A 26,648-nucleotide genomic window follows, 5' to 3' on the forward strand; every position below is an offset into this window, starting at 1 on the left:
CTTATAAACTGCTGAATAAAGGGCCACATTATGTCCTCTGTACAGTTTCTAAATATTTTTTTAGGTGTCTTATGAATTCCTGCATCCCTTCAGCTGATCTCTACAGTATCGTACATTATTAGCGTCTTTGGACCCATTTCTCCCATGTAACAAATTGTAGGACAGGGGAGGGAAGAGTTTCACAGGGTCCATTTCCTAGTGTTTCCTGTGAGTTTCTCCATCACGGACAGAAACTTCAAAAGAAGAAGAGATTAAATCCGTTTTATCACCATATAATTTAGGGCCTTTTACAGAGGCTTTTTACCTCTAGCCTGGTTCCAAGTAATTCTTGGTCTTGCTTTGGCTCTTTGGCTTCACCACTCTAATGTTGGGAGTTCCCTCTGTGAGCACAGAGCTGCTTCTGAAGAAGCCTTTCAAGCAAGGCTTTCTGTGAGACTGCATAGGGAATTAATAATACCCAAGATTATCTCCTCACTACACACTTCCATATGACCCTCAGATTAAGACATGAGGTTAAGAAGTGGCCCCTACTGCCTTATGGTCTTTGCCTTTTGACTGGCAGTTTTCTTGTTCATGTGTATATGATGGCTTTGGTATTTTTTTTCTATCTGTCATCCCAATGCTTACACCTTCCTACAGTCTTTAGAGCCACATCACACTAACAATACACCTAATAATTACCTACCACCAGACAGACAGCATTGCACAATGTGCATGTATATATATTTTAATTTTCATCACATCCTTTTTTTCAAAGTCTGCAAATCTACATTGCATGACTTGTCTTCCACATTTATTTGCCACTGTTTTTTTTTTCCCCTCAGGCTTTCTGATTGCTCCACTTCATCATTTCACTGGCAATACCTAAACCAGTGCCCTAGCCTGTTAGAGCTAATCTCCACAGAAATGCACCTTCTTATCCTTTATTATTGCAAGTCTTCCCATCATCCATTATAATCTTCTGTATCTCAGCCTTTACCTATTCAAATCCATGTCCAGGTACTTCTTGAGAAGAGTTCAACTCTTCCAGTTCCCATGGTGGGGGGTGCCAATAGCACCAGGAAGGGTCTGGCTTTTGTCTCCAAGGTCCTTGAGGCGTGGATCTGTATGGCTATGTCCTGAACAGGTTGGAAAAGAAATCTCTAAAAGTGTATATCAAATATTTGTCTATTTTAAATCAAAAGTTCAAAGAATACTTGTATATTGAAAGATTTTACCAATTTAAAAAATTGTAAGCAACTTTGGTTCAAAATTCAGGGCAGAAAATGTTAACTTCTCAGCTGTGAAGTTTGGTAGAATTCAGAGTAGAATATCAAGTCTTTTCTGTTTTGGGGAGCTGTTTTGCTTAAAATATTATGAAGGCATATAACTACAACAATATTTTACTGTTTGATTTTCCTTTACAACATTCTTGTAAAAAGAATGAAAAAATAAAATTAGTATCTAAATATTCCTTGTGACCACATACAGTGCAAATACCAAAGTAGAATCATTTTGAAAAAATAGAAGAAATAAGAAATACATACATTCTTAGATTGTATATATTCCTAAATCATAAGAGGAGGTAGAACCATTAGATATCTGTATATTACAGGCCATTAAATTTGTCCTTAGCAACCCCTACATTGGACCCAGTAAGTTGTCCTTGGCTAAGACATAACTCATGCTTGGCAAAATATATTTTCCAGAAAGATATGATTTGAAGACATCAGGAGCTGGAAAATGTATCACTTCCCTTGGGAGTTTGTTCCAATGGTTAATTACCCTCACTGCTGAAAAAAATGGAATTTGTCTGATTTCAGCTCCCAACTACTGGTTCTTGTTATGCTTTCCTTCACTAAATTAGAGCCCTTTAGCACCCAGTATTCTTCTCTTAAAAGTACTTATGTGCTGTAAACAAATCACTTCTCAATCTCTTTTTGAGCAGCTAAACAGATTGAGTTTTTTCTCTCACTGTAAAGCATTTTAGTTAGCCTCAAATAATTTTTGTGGCTTTTTGTTGCACCCTCTCCATTTTTCCCCCTGCCGATGTTCTTTGCATAGCCCCAGTTTCGGTGTTTCTTACTCTCACTAAAATTAAGAGGCCTTGTAGGAACTCAAGGAATTCAGGGTCAAGCCCAAAGCAAAGATTAAAACAAAGGCATTATTTTTAAATTAAATGCTAAGCCCACCTCAACTGAATGAGACAGGGCCACCAAAGTAACCATCTAGTTTACATAATTAGTAAGTCAGAAAGAATCTGGCATACTCCTTGCTGCAAGGGCAAATTTTTCCACATTGGATTCAGCAGGGAGTTTATTAGTGGACAGGAGCCAAGCTAATCTTTGCTCTTTATAGATTAAAAAAAAATTAAGAGAAGTTTGTTAACCCCTTAGCTTTATATATTTTATATCACAATTAGGGGAAAATGTTATGATCTGGATTCTTCGGATCACTGTGGTTCATTGTTAGGCTCTTAAGCTGTCTCAGTTATACCACCAAATGTCACTAGATAAAAATGCAGAATCAAGTCTCCTGAAGACAAATCCTTGTTCCAAAATATCTGCTTTTGGATAGTCATAGGTTAATTAAAATATAGGGATTAGTTTTCTGTTTTGGTTCAGAGGGAGGGGCTATCTACCTTTCTTCTTTTTTCTATTCTCAGTTCTACTGGACGTAGAAACAAAAGGTACTCTAGAAACACCAGTATCTGGAGAAGCCTCAGGCTACTGCTATTGTTCCCTTGAAACAAAGAATAACTGGAACATTGGAGCATTCTATCATATTTATTCTATTTATTGGAGGGTCTTCTTAAATTCATCCCTCTCACCCTTGCCATAGGGAATATAGTAACAGGGAAGGAAGCAGCTGGTGGGCCACTTTCCCCTTGTGCATGCCCCGCTGCTGTTCATCCCCCCCAGTGCCCTCCCCTTCCTACTACTTATTCTATTTTGAGCATGCCACCTCCCCCTTACCTTTGTAATCCTCTTGCTCTGTCTCCCCTGGGTTATCATGGTTAGGGGCAGAGCTGCAGTAGCTCCCCCACTGCTCCATGCACCCCTTCCCTCTGCTTCCCCTGCTCTGTCAGTCCCTTTGCTCATGCTCCTCTTGCTCCGTGCACTACTTTCTTTATGCCCTAGGTGTTCCTTCTGTATCCCTTCCCACACGCCTTTTCCCCACAGTCCTCTACTCCATGTATCACTTCACTCATGTTTCCCTTGCCATCCCTTCCGCATGCTTTCCGCAGCACCGTGCACCCTTTCCCCTGCACTCCTTCCTGCACTGCATGCCCCCTTCCCACACTCCCCTTGCTCCGCACATCCCTTCACCCATGCTCCCTCCACACTGCACGCCCTTGCCTCATGTTCCTTTCCCACACTGTGTGTCCTTGCTCCATGTTCTCCCTGCACCATGTGCTCCTTCCCCATGTGTGCATGTGTTCCTTTCCCTGCACCACCCTTGTTCTGCTCATCCTTTCCCCCACAATCTCCTCTCTGCCCTTGTCACCAGTCTCCCCTCACACCATGCACCCCTTCCCCATGCTTTTCCATGCATGCCCTATCTGCCACAGGATCTGAAGTTGCTGGCCTGGCCCCTGCTTAAATATACGATAAGAGGCTTTTTCCTCCTGCTGAATGGGGAAAAACCCCCCTCATTTTATATTCAAGTAAATATGGTTTGCCCTATTATCTTCAGACAATGCCTATGTGCCTGACCCCAAATATGACAGTATAGCAAAAGAAATGTATGTTAGGCATATCAATTCCATTGTTAAGAAGATCTGAGATATCAAAATCATTTTTTTTAAATTTTATTCAATATTACCCTGCAAAGTCAGTTTGATTTCAAATAGGTCTGAGCAAGTGCCCTTCACAAACACTGCTACAGGGAAAATATGCCACCAAAACCTAAAATATTTTAAGCGTTGTTAACAATGTCCAGTCAACAATGACAGCACTATTAACTGCTATCTCTAACATGCTGAGAACAAGCCGTCTAAGTTTGTTATCACTAGGCAAAGGTAATGCAAAGCCAGAGGAAAAAGGGTCACCAGGAAAGGCCAAAATTTATATAATTCATCATACCACAGAATCTTGAATAATGTTAATGTATCTGCTAATAGAGGAAGTACTTTATAAAGGGTAGGATGCATAGTATGGAGATAGAGCTATAAAACAACTTTATGTCATCAATAGGGACCTACCGAGTGGGGTGGGGAGTGGGGTGCACTGTGGCTCCTTTAATCTTGCACATTCCCCTGTGCCCCCTACCCACTGTTTGATGTAGGAGCCCCATTTGTGGTTCACTCCTGATCAGCAGGAAGGTGAGAACTGCACTTTTACATATGGCCCCATTTTTGCCTCCCACCACTGGTTGGCTGAGGGGCCCCAGACAGCTGCTGACTGGCAGGGAGGCAAAAACAGCGCCATGTTTAAAACTGTGCTTTTAGCTTCCCTGGTGATCAGGAGGGAGCAGCAAGTTCCTCTGCTAATCAGCAGTGAGGGTGAGGGTGGGGGTGAGGCAAGGTGTGTGCAGGGGAATATGCAAGATTAAAGGAGATGCCACGCACTCTACTTCTGTTGTGAATTCAGAAAGTCCCTACTCATCAAGTACAGCTTTCTTTTGAATAAAATGCCAAAGAAGCTCATTCCATTGGTTTTAAACAAAAATTGCTCAGGTTTCATCCCAAAAATGTCACGCTCCATCGATGATATTGCCAAATGTTAGCATTCTGTTAACAGTAACTAATTGTTCCAACCTGAATATTTTTAAGATACTACCATAAACAGCAGAACATTTGTTACTCCATTGTCATAAGCAAAGAAAAAACTATTCAGATAGCACCAGTACTAGAATCCAATTACTCCAAGGTAAACTTAGAATAAGTCCACATTGAGTCAAGAATAATGGATACATAGTACTACAAACTACCTTGAAAATCATGCACAAGTATATTTAAACCCTGTACTGTCTGGGCCAGCAATTAGTGGGCACTGCCACGTCTTCAAAAAAAGGTGAACTCTAAGTGGAACTCCTTTAACAAAGGACTCCTAGGATGGTTTGATGAATGGAGACCTTATCTTACATAAGACAATTAAAAGACCTTGCCTTGCTTAGCTTAGCAAAATGGAAGTTGAGAGGGGATATAATTATTTATAAATGCATTTGCAAGGTGAATATTGTCATATTGAATGAAATAGTTTGAATGTTTGTAAAGGTTGCCCATTAGCCAGTTTCAGGAAGAAGATAAGATTTATCTCCTTATCTAGTTCATTGTTTTGGGACTACGTGCAAAAGGTCCTGACTTCGCTTAAAGTCTTAATTTAAATTTCATCTTTTAGAAGTCTTTTACAAAGAGAGCAAATATCCTGAATTCCAAGAGATCAAACCCTGAGGCCTTTTGACCAGGTTGGTAAGAAAAGGGCATTTGCAGTGATACGGAAGTTTCCCAAAGGTAATTTAAAATGCTCAACAAAGGTAAAAGAATCTGTTGAGTAAGAGCCGAGCCCAAATTTGGGAGCAGTGATATATTGAGTAGGAGGAGCCCGCTGACGGCAACTCGCTCAATAAAAACGGTAACTTACTGTCCCAATTTGGAGGTGACTATACTTATAGAACAACGAAGAAAAAATCGCAAGTATAGCCCGGGTCCAGACTGATCACCTGAACCACCCTCTCCGTGAACACGAATCTCTTAGTTCACGCTGAAGCCACGGAGCACCTGAAAGGGACTGAAGGAAGGGGACTTAGTCCTATCACTGCTGAAGCCAGCCTATTGAATTGTATTGCTGAGCCCATTTCATTGAACCGTACTACTGAGGCCAACCTATTAAATCGTACTACTGAGGAATGAAACCATATTTTGGTATTTGGCTTCTTGGAATTCTAGGATTGTAAGTATAATATGAAAAATAATAGTATTGATTCAAATTTAACTTTTAGTTGTAATTGTAGTTGTTTTTGTAACACTAATTCTTATAGTATTGTTTGGGAAGGAAGTGCATTCGGAGCACTGTTTCTGATATATGTAATTATTGTGTTTTTAATGTTTGTGGTGTTTCTTAAAGCTAAGCAGTGTTATATACGTAGCAAAGAGTTTTAAAATAAAATTGTGTTGTATAAATTAAGTGTGTAATCATTGTGAAATAGTGCAATCACTTAACTACTCCCCCAGCCAGTGCATCAAAACGAATCAGTAAATTGTGTGGGATTTTCTCTATTCCATAACCCACTAGAGACAAATATCAGGGAAAGGGAAGATTAAGTTAAAGAACAATATCAGCACAAAATCAAATGTCTAAAAACTTATGAGCAAATTTAGACTTGGAACTGCAAGAGTTATGAATGATAACTGTCTTAAACAAAATAAATAATAGAGTAAGGAAAAGAAATCTACATCTCTTCAGTATTAACCTTGAGAAGTTTATGACAAGGATAGAGATGGAGTAATATGATACATGGATTTGAGTACTAGTAATCACCCATGAAGAAGTTTAAAAAAAATTATCTCTATATTGGAGGGTGCCTGCTAATGCCCTCCCCCAACCCCACCTCAAAATACTTTATTTGGCTATAGGTTGGTTTTATTTTTATTGTCATTTTGGGATCTGGAATTGTTTTTCTCCTCCTCCTGAAACCCTGGACATTGGCCACAGCTACATGAAGTAGTTTGACTAGGTTATACAGTTGCTTCTGCTTGTACTTAAAAAATTTCCAGGTATATGGCCAAATTATCTGGTGGTCAGGGTTAAACCAGTTCAAATCTCTACCACAACAGAGGTTCAGGACACACAAACAATTTTCAAAATAGCTAAAACTGATTTGAGATAAACCAGGATGAATGTAATATCAGATTTAACTGATTCAGGTTAAATCAGTTTCTTGAACTTCTGTCCCAGCTCCTCTCCAGACTCAAGTTAACTCACAGTTTCACAGCATCCCAGAATGCTTTGCACCTCTTGCAGGATGGCGGGCCTAGCCTGGGCCCAAGCTGGCTGCTCCAGCAGAGCAAGGAGGCATGCTTTAGCACTGTCCAGCCTCTGGCCTGGGCCACTGCAAGCATAAAGGTGCATTTCCAGAATCAAAAGTGAATGTCTGTTGCCTCTGTGTTCAACCCAATAATTTGTGCTTAATTTTAAAAGGCATTCAGTTGTTATCTGTTGACAACAACATTTTGTATCATCCACAATTCTGCTTGGTAATTGGTTCCATTGTTCAGCCTCCCCTTGTTAAAAATATGTGGTTTATTTCTAAAGAATTTGGGCTGGCTTCATTGTCCAAATTCTGCCTTGCTTTACCTTATAAAGTCCTGTCTCAGTGTAAATGAGGTGGGAAACTAAGGCACAAAGTCTGCTTACAAATGTAACCCCCCCCCCCTCCATAGCATTTTACTTTAAACTTGGTGTACCTCTGTGCCAAGCCTAGCACATGCCCAGAAGAGGCATTGTATCAGTTTGGGCCAGCTTGCCCAATGTCTGTATAGATCGGGCACTTCAGTGGGGCTTGTTTGGTGCTCTTATCTAATAGCTGGTTGAATCAGCTATTAGTTAAAAGCACCAAACAAGCCCCACTGAAGTGCCCAATCTATACCAATGCTGCAGAGCGAGGTTGAACTAAGACTCTGCTCCTTCCAGTAAAGCACTTTTTTTCCCCCACATTTGCCAGCAGCCAAAGAGAATAGGTGATTCACCTCATGCAGGATAATACAGTTAGAAATAAGACCTTTAAAACGCAATAGCAAGTGCCTTAACATCAGGACTTTCTTCTCATCAATTAACCACTCAAAACCAGCACAAGATTTTGGAACAACTCTGTCCAGATATTGCATAGTCATCTCTTTTACCAATAAGATTGTCCTTCGGTTTAAAATGTCTTTGTTATAAGACCATAGGATTCTGAATTAGGAATTCAAATCTTACTCAACTGTAACGTACAAGTTAGTTCTCCTGCACTAGGGACAGCAATTACACGTAAACCGACATATGTGATAGGAAACTAGTTCAAATGTATAACACAACAGCAATTCAGTGCACATTAAACCACTTTTAAAATGCCCAAAACTGGTTTAAAATAAACCTGGATGGATGTAATATCAGACTTAACTGATTTAGGTTAAATCAGTTTCTTGAAATTCTGTCCCAGATTCCCTCCAGATTCAAATTAACTCAGAGTCCCCCAGCATCCCAGGATGCTTTGCACCTCCCCCATAACCCCCATTGCAGTGTGGTCTGATTAGCCTTGTTCCAAGCTGTCTGCTTCAGATAAGCAGAGGGGCATGCTCTAGCATACCCTGGCTTCTGGTCTGAGCCACTACAGGCATGTGGCTGCATTTCTGGAATCAAAAGTGAATGTCTGTTCACTTGCTTATTGGTTCAATCTATGCTGCTTAGTCTAACCTGTGAAGACTGAATAGATTCAGCCTCAGGATTTTTGACATTCTGTACTTAGCCCTAATGATGATTATAGGGTATGTAGCTATATCTATAAAAAAGTCTGAATCAGGTACAACTCAGTCCTGAAAAGATTCAATGCCTTTTTAAAGTGACACAAGATTCCTATAGTTTTATGCTTCTAGTCAGCAAAGACATGCAGGATATGACCCAAGGATATAAGGAGGAAGCTAAATGAATAATATTTTTAAGTGGTTTCTGCTTTTCATTTCTTAAACAAAAAAATCAGGTTGCTTGTTCTTTTAACTTCCATCAATTGTGAATGTTTTAGTATGAAGTTTCCAGGATGCTTAAAAAGGAAACTAGGCCAGAACAATGGGTAATATAAGCATTTATCTCCAGTACCCTGAATACTGATAAGGAAGAGCCAACTAAATGTTCTGTCTCTCATCTTTCTAACTTTCTGGTTGTTACCTCCTCAAGTAATTTTCTCCATTAAATAGAAAATCAGGTATTTGATCTGTAGATCTCCCCTTGATCTCATCTTTCCCATCTGCTTATTTCTTTGTCCCATACATAAGAGGCAGGTGTAGTATTAATTGGTAGGAATTCTCTATTTAAATATACTATTTCTTTATGTCTAAATGTTCCCTAAGTAAATCAGCACTGGAAATTTACCAGATGCCAAAGGATTACACCAAAAACACATTACTATAATTGCTTCATGCACAGATATCCTTTGAAAGCCAATGGATGCTGGATATGTGTACAGCTAAAGTCTCCAGCTGCTTGTTTGCATCTAAGCACAGTACATTTGTTCACATAATTAATAAGCTTAGTATTTACTGGGTACATCTATATGAGACATTTACTGCAGAGTACACTAATTAACTGCCCTATTAGGCCGGAGTAAAATAATTAACTCCGTAGCAAGGATAGTACTTGTAAATACAGGTATTATCATGCTGAAGAGTTTTTTTTACTTCACAGCAGTGTACATGTAGATGCTGCCCTGGCTGGCTGGGGGACGAGGGCACTTCAGTGCAGGGGGTGCCTGCTAGTTAGCCCCCCACTGGAGCACCCTCCTGTCCCAGTCAGCCCCGCTGTAGCGTGTTGAGCCAGAAGGAGCAGCCCTGGGCTGTTCAACAATATGCTCTGGAGTTTATTGTTTTGCCTTAATTGCATGTGTAGATGTGCCCACTGATAGCCCCAAGTGACTCAAAATTTGAGTTCAAAATCTGGGGTACTTTCAGAGGACCTGATCCTTAAAGAGTGAGTACTCAACACTTTCAAAAACAAGCCCACTGAAGGTGGCTCAGGTTGAGCACCCAAATACAGAGGAACTCATACAATCAATAATCTTATCACTTTACATCTATGAAGCTAAGAAGGAAGATGTTTCCCTGAATTTCATGACATTTTTTCCTGCACATATTAGGGACATTTATACTTCTAACAGTAAAAGAATAAAAGGCATTTATTTGATTTATTGCTATCTCTATAATAAACGATGATGGGAATGTTTCTGAAGTCAAAGGAACAGATTAATCTAGATGGAATGATTGAGTGCCCCTTAACTTAATATTTTCTGAGTCACTGACATGCACACTAAGGAAATATTAAGAAGTACGTAATTAATATCATGATGGAATACTTCATATGCAATCCTGTCATTAGCATGTGCTAATTTTAATTGATGTTAAATTTAGCATGTGTTTTGAGTAGTTGCACATTCAGGGCTAATACTCTGTGTAACATGCATGCTCTGACCTGCCCTTAAAGAGATAGTGACAGGGGTGTGGCTAGAAGTCAAGCTAGTTCTGTGCCTGTCCAATTTGCTTGCCCTCAGGGGCAGGGTAGGTGGCTCAGATTGTGAGCTGGGTCGGTGGCCAAGACTGTGGGTCCCATTGGGCCTGCCAGCCCATACCTCCTGTATTCTGGGTCCTGTCTGACCCCTGCCACCCAGATTGAGCCCCTTGCCCTCCGCCCTGCCAGCCCAGATCGAGGCCACCCCAGGGGGAGGTGGGGAACAGGGGGTATCCCAAGAGGAAGGAGGGTGCAGGGAGGCCCAAGGGGTGGAGAGAGCTGCAAGGGGAGAAGAGCCCAGAATTGGAGCAGATGGGGGATGCTTACTTTTAGGTGTTGTCACTGTGGAGGAAGATAGAGAGGCTGGGAGTGGTTCCTCCTGGGATGCTGGAGGACTGCTCCAAACTTGTGAAGCAATTACACGTGACTGCACCATGAGCTGCCCCAAACCAATTAGAATCCTCAATGGAAGATCTGCACCTTTTAGCACCCTTAGCACATTTCCATGTCCATTAATTTAAGTTACTATGTAACAACACTCAGTATTAGTATCCTAACTCCTGCTGCTCATTCTAATCAATAAATATCTCTTTCTCTAGGTTACTATTGTGGCTATTTTATATTTAACCAGATTTCTAAGTGCTAGTCTGCCTAGACCCTGCACTGCTTGAAAGCCACATATATTTATTGTATTCGAATGGCTGTGTTGAGAATGGCATGTGGACCCTGACCGAGAACCCAGGGAGAGGGAACCAAAAGCAGGGTAGAGCACAATAGCATTTCCTGTAATCAGGAGAGTGAAGGGAGCAGTCTCTCTGAATACCCAGTCAATAGAAAAAGACATGAGGTGCCCTCAGAATGGATCACAGTCTTGGTCAGATGTAATAAGGAAAGGACCTGTGTCCAGTGAGCCTTACACTGGTCAGAGCTCACCCCATGAAACTACAAGCTGCATAACGCCCTTAACAAAAGGCCATGTTCCTGTTGCACCACTTAGTTCTTTGTCCGTCCATCTTTCTCACACAAGGGAGAAAGTTTTATCAGAACCAAACTGAGCCCTAACTAACTTCTGCTTTCGGTGGCTTTGGGAAACCCTATTGAAACAAATTGTACTCCATGGGTACAATATGATCCCTCACTGCATTTTTTCTTGTACAGCCCAAGTACACAGTCAGCACTTACAAATAACTAAGTGGATTTGGTGTCATGAATTTAAGGAAGTAAGACCCAGTGCTTACAGTGCTAGCCTAGGATTTGGAAGAACAGCATTCATTTCTGTGCTCCATCACAGGCATCTTGTTTGCTCTTGTAGGCCGTGTGTAGATGAAATGAGGGGCATGTGTGCAGGACACTTTAAAGCGGGCTAAATGCTTTTGCAACACTTTAATGGTGTCAGTGTTTGCATGCTTCGGCAGCATATTGTGCATTCATTCCAGCTGTTGTAGGAAACTCGGTGGCGTCATGTGCCTTAAATGATTGGGATGCAGCAAGCTGCCCTACAGCTGCGGAGTGAAGCACTGGGCTCTGTGCAGCTCAGGGGCCCTGCAGCAAGCCCTGCAGGCAGCCTGGCAGCAGCCCAGGAAGGCAGGCTCTGCCCAAGAGAGGAAAAAAAAAAAGCGGCAAGCCTGATTTCTTCCCCTCCTCTCCTCCGAGCCTGCCTGAGCTGTGCAGGGTCCCAGTGCTTCCCTCTGTGGCAGCAGTGCCCCCTGGGACTGCCTGAGCTGGGTGCCTGTGGGCAGGTGCCCCCCGGTGGGCTTACCACTGCCACAGAGGGAAGTCCCCCCCCGCAGCACAGGGACTGCTCCTCCCACCGGCAGCTCGCCCTCCCCAACCCACCGCTGGAGAGACAGGTAAGTCAGTGTATGTATGACACAGGGGTTTAATTGGCCCTAAATTGAAGCGGTGTTTTTAAAAACCCACTGCTTCAGTTTAGGGACCCTGTTTCATCTACACACACCTGTACATGTCACACAGTCTCTCTGTATCTCAATTCCCCCTTTGCAAACGGGGGTGCAAACACTTTTTTTTACCTCACAAGGATAAAGACATTTAAATATTGTGAGTTGCTCAGAATCCACAGTAAAGGAGGCCATTTAGTAGCTGACATGGGTACATCTACAATCTCATCACTGTATATGTTTCCCTCTTTTTGCACTCATAGTGCTATTTTCCTCTGTAGTCAATAACTTTTCCCACATAGTACTCCTTACAGCTTTCCCTGAGTAAATTGTTTTGTTACTGGCTATCTGACAGTTGTTGAAGTGTAATACTTGATCCACTATCTATAAAATCTTTTATGTAGCCTCAGTGGCTTTTGCAACTTGCTATCTGATGTCTTGCTTACTTTGTTTCAAGCTACAATTATGACAAATAGTGGGGCAGATTCTCAACTAGAATAAATCTGTGCAAATAACCTGATGCTAATAAATCACCTGACACCAGCAGATTTGACCCAAACTATTAAAAGAAATATCCTCATAGGCTGTGTCCACATGAGTGCAGATGTTTGTTTCTCTGGGGACAAGAAGCAGCAGCACACCTTGTGCCACTGCTACTTGTCCCTGGGGAACACATGTGCCATGCACCCTCTGCTGCGTGGCAGGTTACCCTGGGTGGGGTAGGGGAGGCTGGGGACAGCACTGGGCTAGCCCCAGCAGCCTTACCTGGGTTCCTGGGGGCCTCCTGGGGCAACAGCAGCGGCAATCCTGCCACTCAGCTCCAGCTGTCCAAGCTCTGGTTTTGGGTGGTGTGCGCTGTCCCTGTGTGCGCCGCTCCGCTTTTTTTGTGTGGCCACATACCACATGGCTGCGCTTGTCTGGACACAGCCATAGAGGTTATTTTAGGTTTTTAAAAATATAACATTTTACTTTTATGTCACATGACAATGATGTAAGAATTGTGCAAAAAAATAAATATATAAACCAAAAAAACCCCCACAGTTAAGCAAAGACAAACACTAGGAACCAACTCCACCTTATTTTTGGCTACAGAATGAGCAGTAGTTGAACCAAAGTAAACACATTTGGCTTGCCGCATCTTGCTCTGATACAGCTTGTACTATGCAAATTACTTTTAAACTCCCCCACACGGAGACACACTCTCAAGAATCTGAAGATTATCAGATGGGACAATCTAAACCACTGTTTTATAATTACTTTTAACAAATCCTCTTACAAATTTTAAAGAGCCTCCCAGCATAAAAATGGTATTGGGATGTCATCATCCCCTTTCTGGTGAGTTATGTGAAACAGCAAGTTTCTGAGAGATAAACCAGTATTTTTATATAAACGTTTATCTTATCTTTGTTGGTTAAATTCTCACACAAAAACATTGATATATTTTTTCCAAGTTAGCTAAGATATTCTCTTTCCAAAACTTTTGGTAAAGAACTTGACAGCTTAAAGGGTATATGTCCAAAAGCTACGTGTTTTCTAGCTGAGTTTGACTTGTTACTGAATTGAACTGTGATCTCCAAATTCCCTGTAATGTTGTCAGTTCCTCAAGACATTCAATATCCACTGCAGATTCACTAGTGGAAACTTTTGGCTACCTGCAGACTCATTGTGACATAGCCAGCCTTCTAGGGTTGCTTCCCTAATGCAGAACCATTTCTCTATAGACTTTTGGGAGCATATTAAGTCGTTATCTTACACTGTGACTTCAACTCTGTCCTCCTTAGCCCCTTCTCCAGACTTACGTCCCTTCATGCCTTTAGCACCATTAATAATGTTCCTTCTGGCATTCTTTCCTCTCCAGTGTACCCAAAATCTTCTGCTAAAGTCATTTCCATATGCACTACAAGGTTCGTGTTAGGGACCAGAGAAGTGAATAGGCTCAGGTGAGTAAGAGGTGATCATAGAGGTACAGGATGGGTATATTGGCACCATCCTGCTTCATACCATGCATTGGCTAGCAAAACCCGCTTGAGATGTTGGGAAGTTGTAATTTGCTGCTGGTTTGTCAGCACAATTGCTGCCTTCTGGAGTAAAAGGAAATCATGAAGAGCATGCCTCAGAGGAATGTCCTCCTCAGAATGCCCCTACCCAACCTGCAGGCTTGTCTACAGGACTTGGAGATGGGTATGATCACTCTCAGATGCAACGGTGTTTACTGGGATCTATTTTCTAGTGCTTTCCCCACAGTTTAATAGATATTTTCTTTGATATCAGCCTAAGTGATCCTGTTCTAAATTCCATCCCATTGCACCTCGTTTTACCACAGGCACAAGCATAAATAATTCCTCTATCCACAGATATTTAACCTTCACATATTTATAATTGGTTATTATACCCTATCTTCCCTTTCACGATTGCTTAGCTAAATGATCTATGTTTAACTTTTAATCTTGCCTCATAAATCAATCCCTCCCAGTCCCTAATCATTTTTGCCTCTACTGTGAACTCCCTCTAATTTCTACAGATCTTTCTGCTACTGAGGTTTCTGGAGCTGAATGCAATATTTAAAATGTAGTCTCAGCATTACTACAAATCATTTATAATGCCCAAGTCAACACAGTAATAGTTCCCTTCTATGGAAAAACTTACAACCTCAGGGAATTGAAATTTGCAAAGCCAAAATAAGACACCGCCTCAGACACTGACACAGTGAAAAGTAGTTATGGAGAGTTTACGAAGTAAAGGAGGAAGAATTCCACAAAAAAATGGATTTGCTGGAACAGGGAGAAAATACCTGATACATCAAAATTAGGAGACTGCTCTTAAAAAAGATTTATTTATTTATTTGTAGATATATGAGGGTAGAGGAACTTTATGTTTTAAAAGAAAGGAAGCTAGAATATGTGATGTGATTGGAGAAGAGATAGTGGAAAATTACTTTAAGCAGAAGATTTTTGGGTATATTGGATAGGAGAGAGGAAAGAATGCCAGAGACACAGTTATCAGCAGTGTTAAAGTCATGAAGACAGAAAAGAGAGTGCTTCTTACTCTTGATTAGGATATACTTACAGCAATCCTTGGAAACGTGCTTTTGATGGAGTAAAGAGGCTGGAAAACAAATTTAGAAGGAATCAAGATGAGAAGACATCCAAGCAAGTGGACACCATGCTCAAAGATGTAGGCGTGTGTAACTAAAGACCTTATTTCAGTACTCAGTGAATCTGCGAGTAAAATTCACACATGCATACGTACGCACACACACGCACACACACTTTTATATAATAAAGGGCTTAGTCCGTCTGTCTGTAATGCTTAATGAGCACTCTGATTGGTTAGTGAAACAACAAATCAGAGTGCGGCGCGCCGCCATATCAGTGGGGATGGAGGGGAGGAAGTTGGGGGGAGAAGCCAGTGTTGCTGGCCTCATCCCCCCCCCCCCCCGCCCTGGCCCTGCTCCTTGGAGGCAGTGGAACACCTCCATGATGGCAGGGATGGAGAGACAGAGCAGGGGGGCAAGACCAGTGCTGCTGGCCTTGCCCCCCTGCTCCATCCCCATCATTCAGTGGTGCTCTGCCGCCTCCGAGAAGCGGGTGGGAGGGGAGGAGCAAGGTCAGTGGTGCTGGAGGTGGTGGCAGTGTGGGGTGCTGGCAGAGGGGGATGGAGGAGATGGCAGGGCAACCTTCCACTCCCAACCCTGTTCCTGGGAGGCGGTGGCAGAGCGAGGAGATGGGTGGTGCCACTCCATCCCTGCCCACCCCTCCTCCCTGTCATTCTTGATGGGCAGTTCACTAGTATATATAACATGCTTGTACACTGTGACCCCTAAGGTAAGGTTTTTCGAGTATTATTGACTTATTGTTTCTTCTTTCTCACTAGGTAATAGGGTTTTGATTTCCTCTAGTCTACAAGACAGGGATTCACTTTCATTCTCCAAAACAAGTCTCACCTTATTTCTTGACTATACTTCCTTTAGTATTATTTAAATGCATGCATGTGCAATACAGCCCCTCCTACTTCAGCTATGAATTTAATTAGTGTGAATTAAATAACAACCTGCACTGTTTATATGAGACAAAGGGCAAAGTTGTTTTTTTGCAGATAAGTTATAAAATCAGAATTCAGTCTCACCAAAAGATTTACAGATATTGTTTAGTGAGAGATATTGAAAGATACAAGTGAGTGGATTTTTAATTAAATTTTGAGGGCAACAATGGGAGACTGAAATATGTTTTGATTGCATATATTTCTGGTAGTTAATTTTTTTCACATGTTTTACTAGAGTGCATGTCTCTGTGTGTATTTAATGGAGCAGGTATAGGAAAAATAGCAGAAGAGGAATGTTAGATGATGTGCTTTTCTAGTGCAAAAACAATCCAGAAGACAGCTCCTCTCAGTTTGATATGCTACTATTTAATCTAACATTTTTCTGCCAGGTTTTGGTACCCATGACAGTATTAATATTAAAAACAATAAAAGTGAATTTTAATTACTCTCCTAAATATAGTGAGGCATACTTGAATACACTCTACAATTAAGTCATTGCAGTTTATCCAGACACTCATAACAGTTTGGCAGAATCATTAAAAGTGTTAGTTACTGAATTTAAAAATAACTATTCACTTATATTCACTTACATATAACTATATGAGCTGGATAAAAATTTTCAGCTAGATTTTATTTTTGGTAAAAAAATAATGAATATTTGTCACTGAACCTGATGAAACTTTGCAAATTCGTGTCATTGGGGATACATTTTGAAGATGTTGAAATATTTATTTTTAAAGTGAATCATTTTGAATTTGTTTCAGGATGATTGCATAGACATTTCATAGACATTAGGGCTGGAAGGGACCTCGGAAGATCATCGAGTCCAGCCCCCCGCCCGAAGGCAAGGAGTCAGCTGGGGGTCATAGGATCCCAGCAAGATAAGTAAGCATCCAATTTTTTCTTGAAGGTGTTCAATGTAGGTGCTTGAAACACCTCTGATGGCAGGCTATTCCAGACCTTGGGGGCTTGGACAGTAAAGAAATTCTTCCTTATGTCCAGCCTGAAATGGTCTTGCAGTAGTTTATAACTATTCAACCTAATCAGCCCTTGGGATGCTCTGGTGAAGAAACGTTCCCCCAGATACTGGTGGTCACCAGTCTTCAGGTGTGGATGCTTTGCCCCAGAGTTTGGTGTCATTGGCGAACTTGTCCAGTCTGCTTCTGACTCCAATGTCCACATCATTAATGAAGATGTTGAACAATATGGGTCCAAGGACAGAGCCTTGGGGGACCCCACTGGTCACAGGACACCACGACAATTGACTTCCATCAGTTACCACCCTCTGGGTCCAACCACAAATCCAATTTCCCAGCCAGCGGATCATGGTGGACCCAAGGCCACAACTGGCCAGTTTCACCAAGAGGTGATCATGGGATACCAGATTGAAGGCTTATTTGAAGTCAAGATATATGACATCAATCTCTTCTCCCTTGTCCAGGTGATAGGTCACCTGGTCATAGAAGGAAATGAGATTGGTCAAGCAAGACCTACCCACAACAAACCTGTGCTGGCTATCCCTCAGGATGTTGGCATTGGCCAGTCCATTAAGAATGGCCTCTTTAATAAACTTTTCTAAGACCTTCCCTGGGATAGAGGTCAGGCTGATGGGCCTATAGTTTCCCGGATCCACTTTCTTCCCTTTTTTGAAGATAAGCACCACATTGGCCTTCTTCCAATCTTCAGGCACTTCACCAGAGCACCAGGAGTTCTCAAAGATCCATGCCAGAAGCTGGGGTATGATGGTCGCCAGCTCCCTGAGTACCCTGGGGTGTAGATTGTCAGGGCGAGCTGACTTGAAGGTATCCAGCCTCTCAAGGTGTTCCTTCACTAGGTCAGCATTGTCATTTGGTTTAAAAAATTACCTAAATTTAACATTAAAAAAGGTTAAAAAAAAGTCCAAACCAACATCAAAAGTTTTGTTTCCGTTCAGCACAACTTCTTGCTTGACCCAAAATAACATTTTCTTTTTAATTTCAGTAGGAAAAGCATTTTAAAAATCCTTTCATGTCAACCAAAGTAACTTTTTGTTTGATTTCTCAATTTGGGCAGAAAACTGAAAAGTCGAGTATTCACCCATATCTAATACTCATATCTAAGAATCAAATTCTTTGCTGTCACAATCCTATTGATTTCAAGGGAGCTGCTGAAAAAATGAAAAACATTCTCTGACATATCTGATTATCTATATATTCGCTTATGCTTGGGCTGTATTTACAATAGGATTTTTTTGGCTTATAATGTAGGTTCCTCATTGTGGAAACTGTAGTACATAAAGGACCAGTTATTTTCACCATCAAGTCACCACCTCTGGCCTGTGTTAATCAATAGAACAGTCAAAGTTCCTGAGCCTCTCTTTCCTTTGTGATACAACACTATAGGCATGTCTACATGTGAATTTAAGTATGACTAAATTTAATGTGCATTGAGCTAATGCACACTAAGCAATTCTTGACAGGTGTTTACATGTTCAGGGACTTGGAGCTAAAGTTAGTCCCAGATCCCTGAACTTGGCACTAGTTTGTCCCAATTCCCTGCAGCCCTGTCATGTGCCCCTGTGGCCACCAGGGGGAGCTCTAGCCTCCAGCTACATGGCTGCCAGCACTTGGCAGCCATGATGAAGCCAGAGCCAGCTGCCAGCACCTGACAGCCATCTTGTAAACTCTTATCCTTGGCCATCCCCTTCCCTGCCCAGGAGCCATGTGCCCAGCACAAGGCAGCATGTGTCAGCTCCCTCCTTGCCCACCCTGCCTCCCTGCACCAGGGCTGTTCCAGCCCCTCTATCGGCCCTTGCCCCTGCAAGTGATGCCCAGTACCCCACTGCTGCAGCCCAGACCCTGCCTGCAATCACCAGTGCCCCATGCTCCAGCTGGCCATGGTGCTGCCCCTGTCAACCCCAGCAGGCCTCCTTCCACCCAGGCCCCAGGACAGCTGCACACCCGCCAGCGGGGTCAGGGCACTGGCTGCAGGAAGCTCTGCCCAACCCCCTCCTGCTGCACTCCCCACTCCGGCCTGCCTGCCCTACCATCCACACTCCCCCTACCCCCTGCCTGCCCCTAGCACCACTGTCAGGATACTCACCTGGGTGAAACAAAAAAACTTCAGTACCCTCACAACACCCACCCCCATCCCTCCTCCCCTTCAACAAACAGAACCCCCTCCCCTCTCAATCAACAGAGCACCACCACCACCATCCTTCCCACCCACCAACAATAAAAACCTGCTTAGAACTGGGAAACTCTATACAAGGGGAAAACTATTTACAATATTTTGCATCTTCAAGCCCAGAGTGTGGGGATGTGGGGGAGGTAGGGCAGATGCCCAGCCCCCCAGCTCCTGGATGTTCCCTGGGGCTGGGCTCATGGCAGGCCCCTAGTGGCAGGACAGACCCGGCACTAAAGTTAGTGCTGGGTCACATCTACACGTGTGTTAATGTGCATTAACTAATCATGCCTAAATTTGATACCTACATTTGCAAGTGTAAAATTTAGGCATGATTAGCCTAAGTTAATGTACATTAAGGGTGTGCACATGTAGATGTGCACCCATAATGTGTTTACCTCAGGCTAATGTGGATTAACACATCTCATGTTGACACACCCTTAGTCTAAACTACTACAAGAATTTAATACTTTTTTTTTAAAGTGCTCATTTTCTTTAAAAAAAAAATTATACTTTAAATAATATTTAAATAATATTTAAAGTATAATATTTTAAACAGTAAGAGTATGTGGTCTTTATTTTTCTTTTGTAAAAATGCAGCTGCACATCTATGGTTGCTGCAATAATAACTCCTATAAACATCTTGGGGATATATATCTCAGGGATTCCAGATGATAAACTTTTCGATTGTACCTGTGTTTCTATTATAGCCCCATGTTTTCAGGAGGTATATGACTAAAATTATACTCTTCACTTGAAGTATATAACTGTATTTTTATAATCATTTGATTTTTTTGGACATTTTGGATCCTTGTGTTTAAGATAAGGAAGCTTCCCTTTTGTTTGTTTTTTTAAATTAAAAGAAATCCAAATGCATGGGCTTGTTTTTTCCCTTAAAATATTGGGGTAGACTTTGCAAAAGTGTTTGGTGTTCAAGTGAGTGAACAAAGACCTCAGTGGGAGTAGTATTAGGTCAAAGATGAGTGCTGTTTCAGCTAGAATAAAATCTACTCTATCCACATGAGCCAATTTGGACTTTAAATGAGTAGAGTGTGGAGCCATTGAGGAATTTAAATCTTCAGTGGCAGAATGTGGGTTGCAATCTCATCTGGGATAGTCTCACAGGATGCTATGGACATTAGGTCAAAGTTTGGGGAGCTTTGTGGCCGTGCCCTCAGTGTGGCCTTCTGTGTTAATGTGAATGTATAACATGGAGAAACTTTCTGCAGCACATAAGGCTGAGCCTGGATCAGTGGAACGCCTGTATAACTTCTATGCAGTACTGAAGTGATAAGGAGGACTTCATGTGGCCTGTCTGCATCATGGCTAATGTCACAGTTTATTTAATCCAGTAGTAAAAATCCCCTCAAAATACAGCCCCCTGTTTATAACTCAGCTAAACTACTCCCAAAAGCAAGTAGTCAACAATGTGAAAAGAAATCTGAAATTTGGCCTAAAAATGGCCATGAACATCTGTAGAAATCAGTAGTCTTGATAAGAACCTCTGTCACTGGAAGTGGAGAATAGGTTCTCAAAATAAATAATAAAAAGTGGGTTCATAACTGCCAGTGAAAATTAAGCCTTAGGATAATTTAGTTACCAAGTATTTACACTCAAACACTCGTTTTCCATAAGGAGATATTAATTGACAAAAAGAAAAATAGCTGCTTTAGTATCCATGTGAATGTTCACATTGTTTCTATTTTTACAGCTCATTGTTAGGAAGAGCCATGTTTGTATTTATTCTGCAGTAACTGGAATGCCTTGTTCTTCAAGAAGAACTCCTTGAAAACTGTTTGCTTTGCAGCTTCTTGTTTTTTTTATCTAATGCATTAGCAAGATAAGAATAATCAACTTAAATATTTACGTTGGACATTTCCAATAATGAGTTCCGATTTACAATGTTCCAGATGGGCTGGAAAAGACACTATACTAGGTACCCAAGTATACATGTAGAAAGAGCTGCAATTGCTAACATGTCGGTTACCAGCATGCCAATGAAAACCTTTAGGACCTTAATGATAGAAATCTAAAGGCAGTCAGCCTGGGGTCTTTGGGTGCTGCTGATTAAATAGTATTGGTGAGAACAGTAAACTGCTGACAGTCTGCTACTTTGTCCGGCACATTTCACTCTTTCATTATGTTTCTTTCTTCCCATAAATGTTATCACACACATATAAAAGCTCTTCCTTGTGAGCGGTTTAAATGAGTTCACTGATAGCTGCCCTTACATCAAGCACTTCTAGAATGTTACCCTGTTTAGACCCATTATAAAGACACCTGAAGTGCTGTTCTGAGGGTCCTTATTAAGCACAAACTTCATAATAGACATTTATACGTTACTTCTCAAACACCCCCCACACTGTGGAAAGCAGCTCGCACAAAAATACAAGCAGAGAACAGCATGGAAATCCTAGCCCTTGGATGTCTCTTTGTACAATACAATGTTCAGGACTATTTAAGGATTTGAAACATCCAGCCTTTTCAACATTTATGTTGCTACGTGTGGCATATTTTCTAGAGATAAAGAACTTCAGAGTCTTATTAAAAAGGAAAGGAGAGCATTCAACCCTAAATTAATGTAATAGTCAGATAAATGACTGTTTAAACCTGGGCACACACATAAAGTGCACTAAATTTGCTTCACCATTCCATTCCATAGGAAATTCCTTTGAGTGCATTAACTATTCATGGCTTCCATGTTACCACTGGGGAGGTTCAATGGTTATTTTGGGCCTAATTGTGTAGTGTGCCAGCTACCTCCTACAAGGTTAAAAAAAAAAAATCACCTTTAGTATACAAGGAAGTTATGTGTGGTCAGCCTTTTCAAGCACTGTGCCATTGATTGCAATTTTCATGGCCAATACAGGAGTTCTACTTCGAGACAATACGAAGTATTTGGGTCATGCGCTAGCAAGCACAGGTACCTCATTGCAGTCATGGTATCTGAGTATTAATGGTTATTGCCATCACATAAATTCTTCTGGGACGCCATGTGTTTCTATATCAATTTATTTCTAATAACATAGGCACCATTTTCTGGATTACTCAGTGTACTGGATAGTAGCAGCTGAATTTTCTCATGTCTTATCTTTTTGCCCTTTGAGCAATCAAGTTTATGCCCCTAAACAGTATCTTTGCTTTCATCTTTATCCAGTGTACTATATGTGTCCTCAATGACCACAGGCAATTTGTCTGTTTTCCTTTGAAGGCTACTTCATGTCAGCTGTTTGTCCCAAATTACAGCAAACAGTACAGTGCGACAAACCCCAGATAATGCCATCAAAAGAGAGCTAAATTGGCTAACTGTAACACATGATAACAGAAGCATTTGGAGAATTCTGACTGATTAGGAGACATATCCCATCCTGCAGTGGGACAGATGCACCAAAACAATTGTATAACAGTCTTCTGTTATTCTTCTCTGTGCCAGCTTGTTCCTCTATCCCATCTTACGGGAAGTTTCACTGATACTATCCCATAAAAGTTTTCACCAGTAAGAAAGTAGTATAAAATATGGTTCCTTTTGCAGAGGCTATTGTCAGAATCCTTTTGCCACTCTCCCTCTGTCCCTCCTTACTTGCAACATCAATCTTTACCTAGCTGGTACTGGCTTACTAACTTCCGTTTTTGATATCTGAAGCAGCATTTGCCGCAGAAACCTACCGACAGCAGCCTTCTTTTAGCAGATATTTCACTGCTTAGGAACTCTTGAAGTGCAACACTAGCACAACCCTGGAGCAACTTTCACCTGACACTTAGGTGCTCATGCTATCTAAGTAGTAGAGCTGACATACATCTGTGGCACTTTGGAAAATAAGGCCTTTGGCATCCTAAAGGCACTACAAACAGTTAAATTACAAGGCTGGGAGGAGAAGACAGTATGCGTTGGGAAATCAGCTCTGGAAGAAAGGTGATTTTTTCCATTTCAAGGGAAAAAAGGAAAAATTCCCTACAAAGTAGGGGACAAAACTTATTTTAATTAGCATTACCACACATAGCAGAAGGGTGTTTTCCACAGAGAGTCCTCTATTTGTGAATTTGCCCTGTATCTGTTTGATGCCCCCAGAATTTGCTGACTTTTTGAGCACAGAGAAAGGCTTCTCTGTTTATCCAGGCTTTTGGTTAAGGTTAAGCCTCAGGAGGAGTGGCAGAAGAGAAACATTTTCATCTGCTACACCAAACTTGAGTAACATGGTGTTTGGTCAGAATACCTACTCCATGATATCCTGCTCATTTGACACCAGAAGCCATGGTGCAGAGCATCTATGCACACATTACTTAATCACCATGGAATCCTACAGATACAGTTATTAGGAAGCTATATTCCCTGTATGCAGGCATGTTAGCTCGAATGAATATATATGAGGGTCAGTCGGAAAATTCCTCCTATTTTTTTTCAGCCAGATATCATTGGCTAGGTACAGGCATTCAAAAAGCCCAATGTGGAATTGATCTAAATGACATGGTTTTCTGTAAGTGGCATAGTTTAGATAGTAGCAGACAGAACAGTCATTCACCCTTTGTTTGGGGGGGGGGGTGGAATAAGGGGGGAAGCAAATCTTAGGTCTTCTGCCATTTTTAAACCAGTCTGTGCGTGCCAAACTTCTGTTCTGTTATGGGCATAGACTGGTTTCTGATCACTTATACTGTAAAAGTGTACTGTCTGTACCTGGTCATTGAAAAAATATTAAACTTGCAGAGAAAATTTGCATACCAGTGCTGAACACAGCTATTTTTCAACATCACAGTAGTTTCCTCAGGAGGCATTACTTTTTGACTGTAGGTAATTTTCTAACCTGCTGTTCAAGTCCCTGTAGTCTTCTCTCCGCTTTCTTCATACTAAAATGAGGCACTTCTCAACTCTTTGGAGCTGTGAATTTTTCCTGCGTGGTCTCTCTATAGGTCATTCCTACCCCTTTATAGTGAAATCATAGCTAATCACCTGCTTTGCAGAACCTGCACAGCAATACAAGTGAGGGAGTAGTGTAAACTATGTCCCCATGTGAACCCACAAACACACAGTGGCCACGTCTACGCAAGATGCTACTGCACAGTGGTTACTGCACATTTATTTAGTATCTGAATAAACAAGTACTAAATAAATGTGCAGTAACCTGATTTACTGAGCAGCAGCACTGGTGAATGTCTTTTTTGTGTTGCTACTGCGCAATACGTCACGGTTTTTGCCATGAGACGCTACTGCACAGTGGTATCGGGCTACTGCACAGTCAACGTCTCGTGTAGATGCACCCACAGAGCATTTGGTTTATTCCCAAAGCTCAAATTCCAGTATTAAAATAAGTGAACTGGAGCTGCAACCAGTGTATTCACATGAGAACACTGAGCATCCTGTACTGTAGCTAAATTCCCAAAGGTACAGTCTCCACTCTCAGCATAATTGACAGCTTAATAAAGTCCCACAGTTTCATTTGTTTTAACTGTCTCAGAAAAAGAAGCAAATGGTTAACATATTCAGGCATTAGGTTGATTTACATGAGACAAGCCTGTCTGACTAAAGCTGCAATTCTGCGTGCAGGGATTATAATGCAGGATCCATGTCCATATATGAGTTAACTGAGCAGCTACAGAGATGGCCACCTACTTAACATGTCCACACTCTCCTCATAAAGTCAGTGGTAGTGTTTTCAGATTTACACAGGACTCTACACAGCCACTGGCTGAATCATAGTACCAACCTACAAACTCAGTGCCTCCTCAGTTTTAAGTTAATTTAAGAGTTTATGGCTTTGTGTGGCCTAGCAAAATGAAAATGAGTTTAAGTGTCACTGCTTTTAGAAGGCAGAATTGTAATGAGGATGAGTTAAAGCAATAAACCAGATTAAGAGAGGTGAGACAGTCTATACAGTATTTTTATAGGTTATTGAAATGCAGATTTAGGCCACCTTTCATGTAAGAGAGCTGCGAGAGGAATTGTTGCCATACTAAACAAAGACATGCCCAAACTGACCCCTTGCAACATAGTGTATGTGTCCTCTCTGAATTTGGCCCTCCATTTGCTTTTATAATTTAGCCATTTTGTGACATCTCTGAAGGACAAGTCTATGCCACCCTTCACATAAGCATAATCATATTTTACTACTTGAGTAGTTTCAGTGATGCCATTGCTCTTTAATATTTAGGTTTATTTAGAGGAAATAATTATATTAGTAAAGCAACCCAATATGTAAATCATCTAAACAGTAATATAAAACACTTCCCTCTCCCCTCCTTATTCTAGTGCTAAATACTTGGAACATAGGAGGAGTTAAAGGCTATCCTGCAATATCTATGATAGCATAGATAAAGTGAGTTTCCACATGCTACCAGCAGGACTGCATTAATATAAACATTGCTTAATCTGAGGCTGCTGAGGATGTATGTGATTTCCTGAGCATATCCTGTCCATTTTCCGATTTGTGTAATCAGTGACATTTTTTAAACTGAAAAATAACCAAATTTTAACCTCCTTAAAGGAAAAGAATTGAAAATGAGGCAAATGTATTTGGATGAATGTTTGCCTTATAACTTAGCTTTACACATATAACCCCCACCCAGTAAAGCAGGCAAATTGGCACTTATTGAGGCAATGTATGTAATGAAATGGAAGGATTCTTTTATAAAAGGAACATAAATAGACATAGCTGGACAAAGTGTCAACTGTGGAAGAGAGACAATAGCTACAAAACCTTGTGTAAACACCAGTAGAGGAGAGGAAATCTTTAGCATGGTAACAGAGATTGTAACAAGGACTAATAGGATAACAATATTAAGAAAAGGGAAATTTGGGCAAAATACCAGTAGGAACTTCCTGTCTATCAGATCTCCAAACTGGGTTAGTTTTGTTATTTTAAAAGAGAAGATCACATTTAGGTCAGGAGGATGCAGGAATTTTGCTTTGAGCTGTTATAAGCGGGATGTTTGCTATCTAGTATTTTATGAAACTTTAGCAAATACCACACAGGGTATGTATAAAATTTAAGCATGACAAAAAAAACCCCTTCAGTCCTGGTGATTTCCTGAGCTGCACAACACACACACATAATTGTTCATGTAGTCATGCCTAATTTGCATACCAGCAAATGCATAATTGGCCAACCCCATTACCTCAGTTATAACTTCATGCAAAAGTGACCAGTTTTTTTGCAAATGGCAACATAAATGAATATGCAGATGACTGTGGGGACACAAACTAGGTATGAAATAGTGGGCTGACTTTTTGGTTCATGCTTGCAGGAGAGCATGTTAGAAAAATCAGACTGTTAAATAATATACTATTAACTATAAGAGCATCTGGTGACAAATCAATCACTGAATTTCAACCCTAGGAGGACAATCTAAGTAGGTCTCTATTGATATTGCCCATATTTCC

General features: G+C 41.2%; 1 long non-coding RNA gene across 1 annotated transcript in view; it reads left to right on the forward strand.

Moving 5' to 3' along the window:
* LOC109285962 (uncharacterized) overlaps positions 1 to 26,648 on the forward strand; it is a 571,893-nt gene that overhangs the window by 527,293 nt on the left and 17,952 nt on the right. Inside the window, exon 20 of the long non-coding RNA XR_009462697.1 lies at positions 16,879 to 16,999. This is a non-coding gene — a long non-coding RNA (uncharacterized LOC109285962). The remainder of the gene's footprint in view (positions 1 to 16,878; positions 17,000 to 26,648) is intronic.

Source organism: Alligator mississippiensis, chromosome 5 (genome assembly GCF_030867095.1).
Source record: "Alligator mississippiensis isolate rAllMis1 chromosome 5, rAllMis1, whole genome shotgun sequence".
Classification (NCBI taxonomy): Eukaryota; Metazoa; Chordata; order Crocodylia; family Alligatoridae; genus Alligator; species Alligator mississippiensis.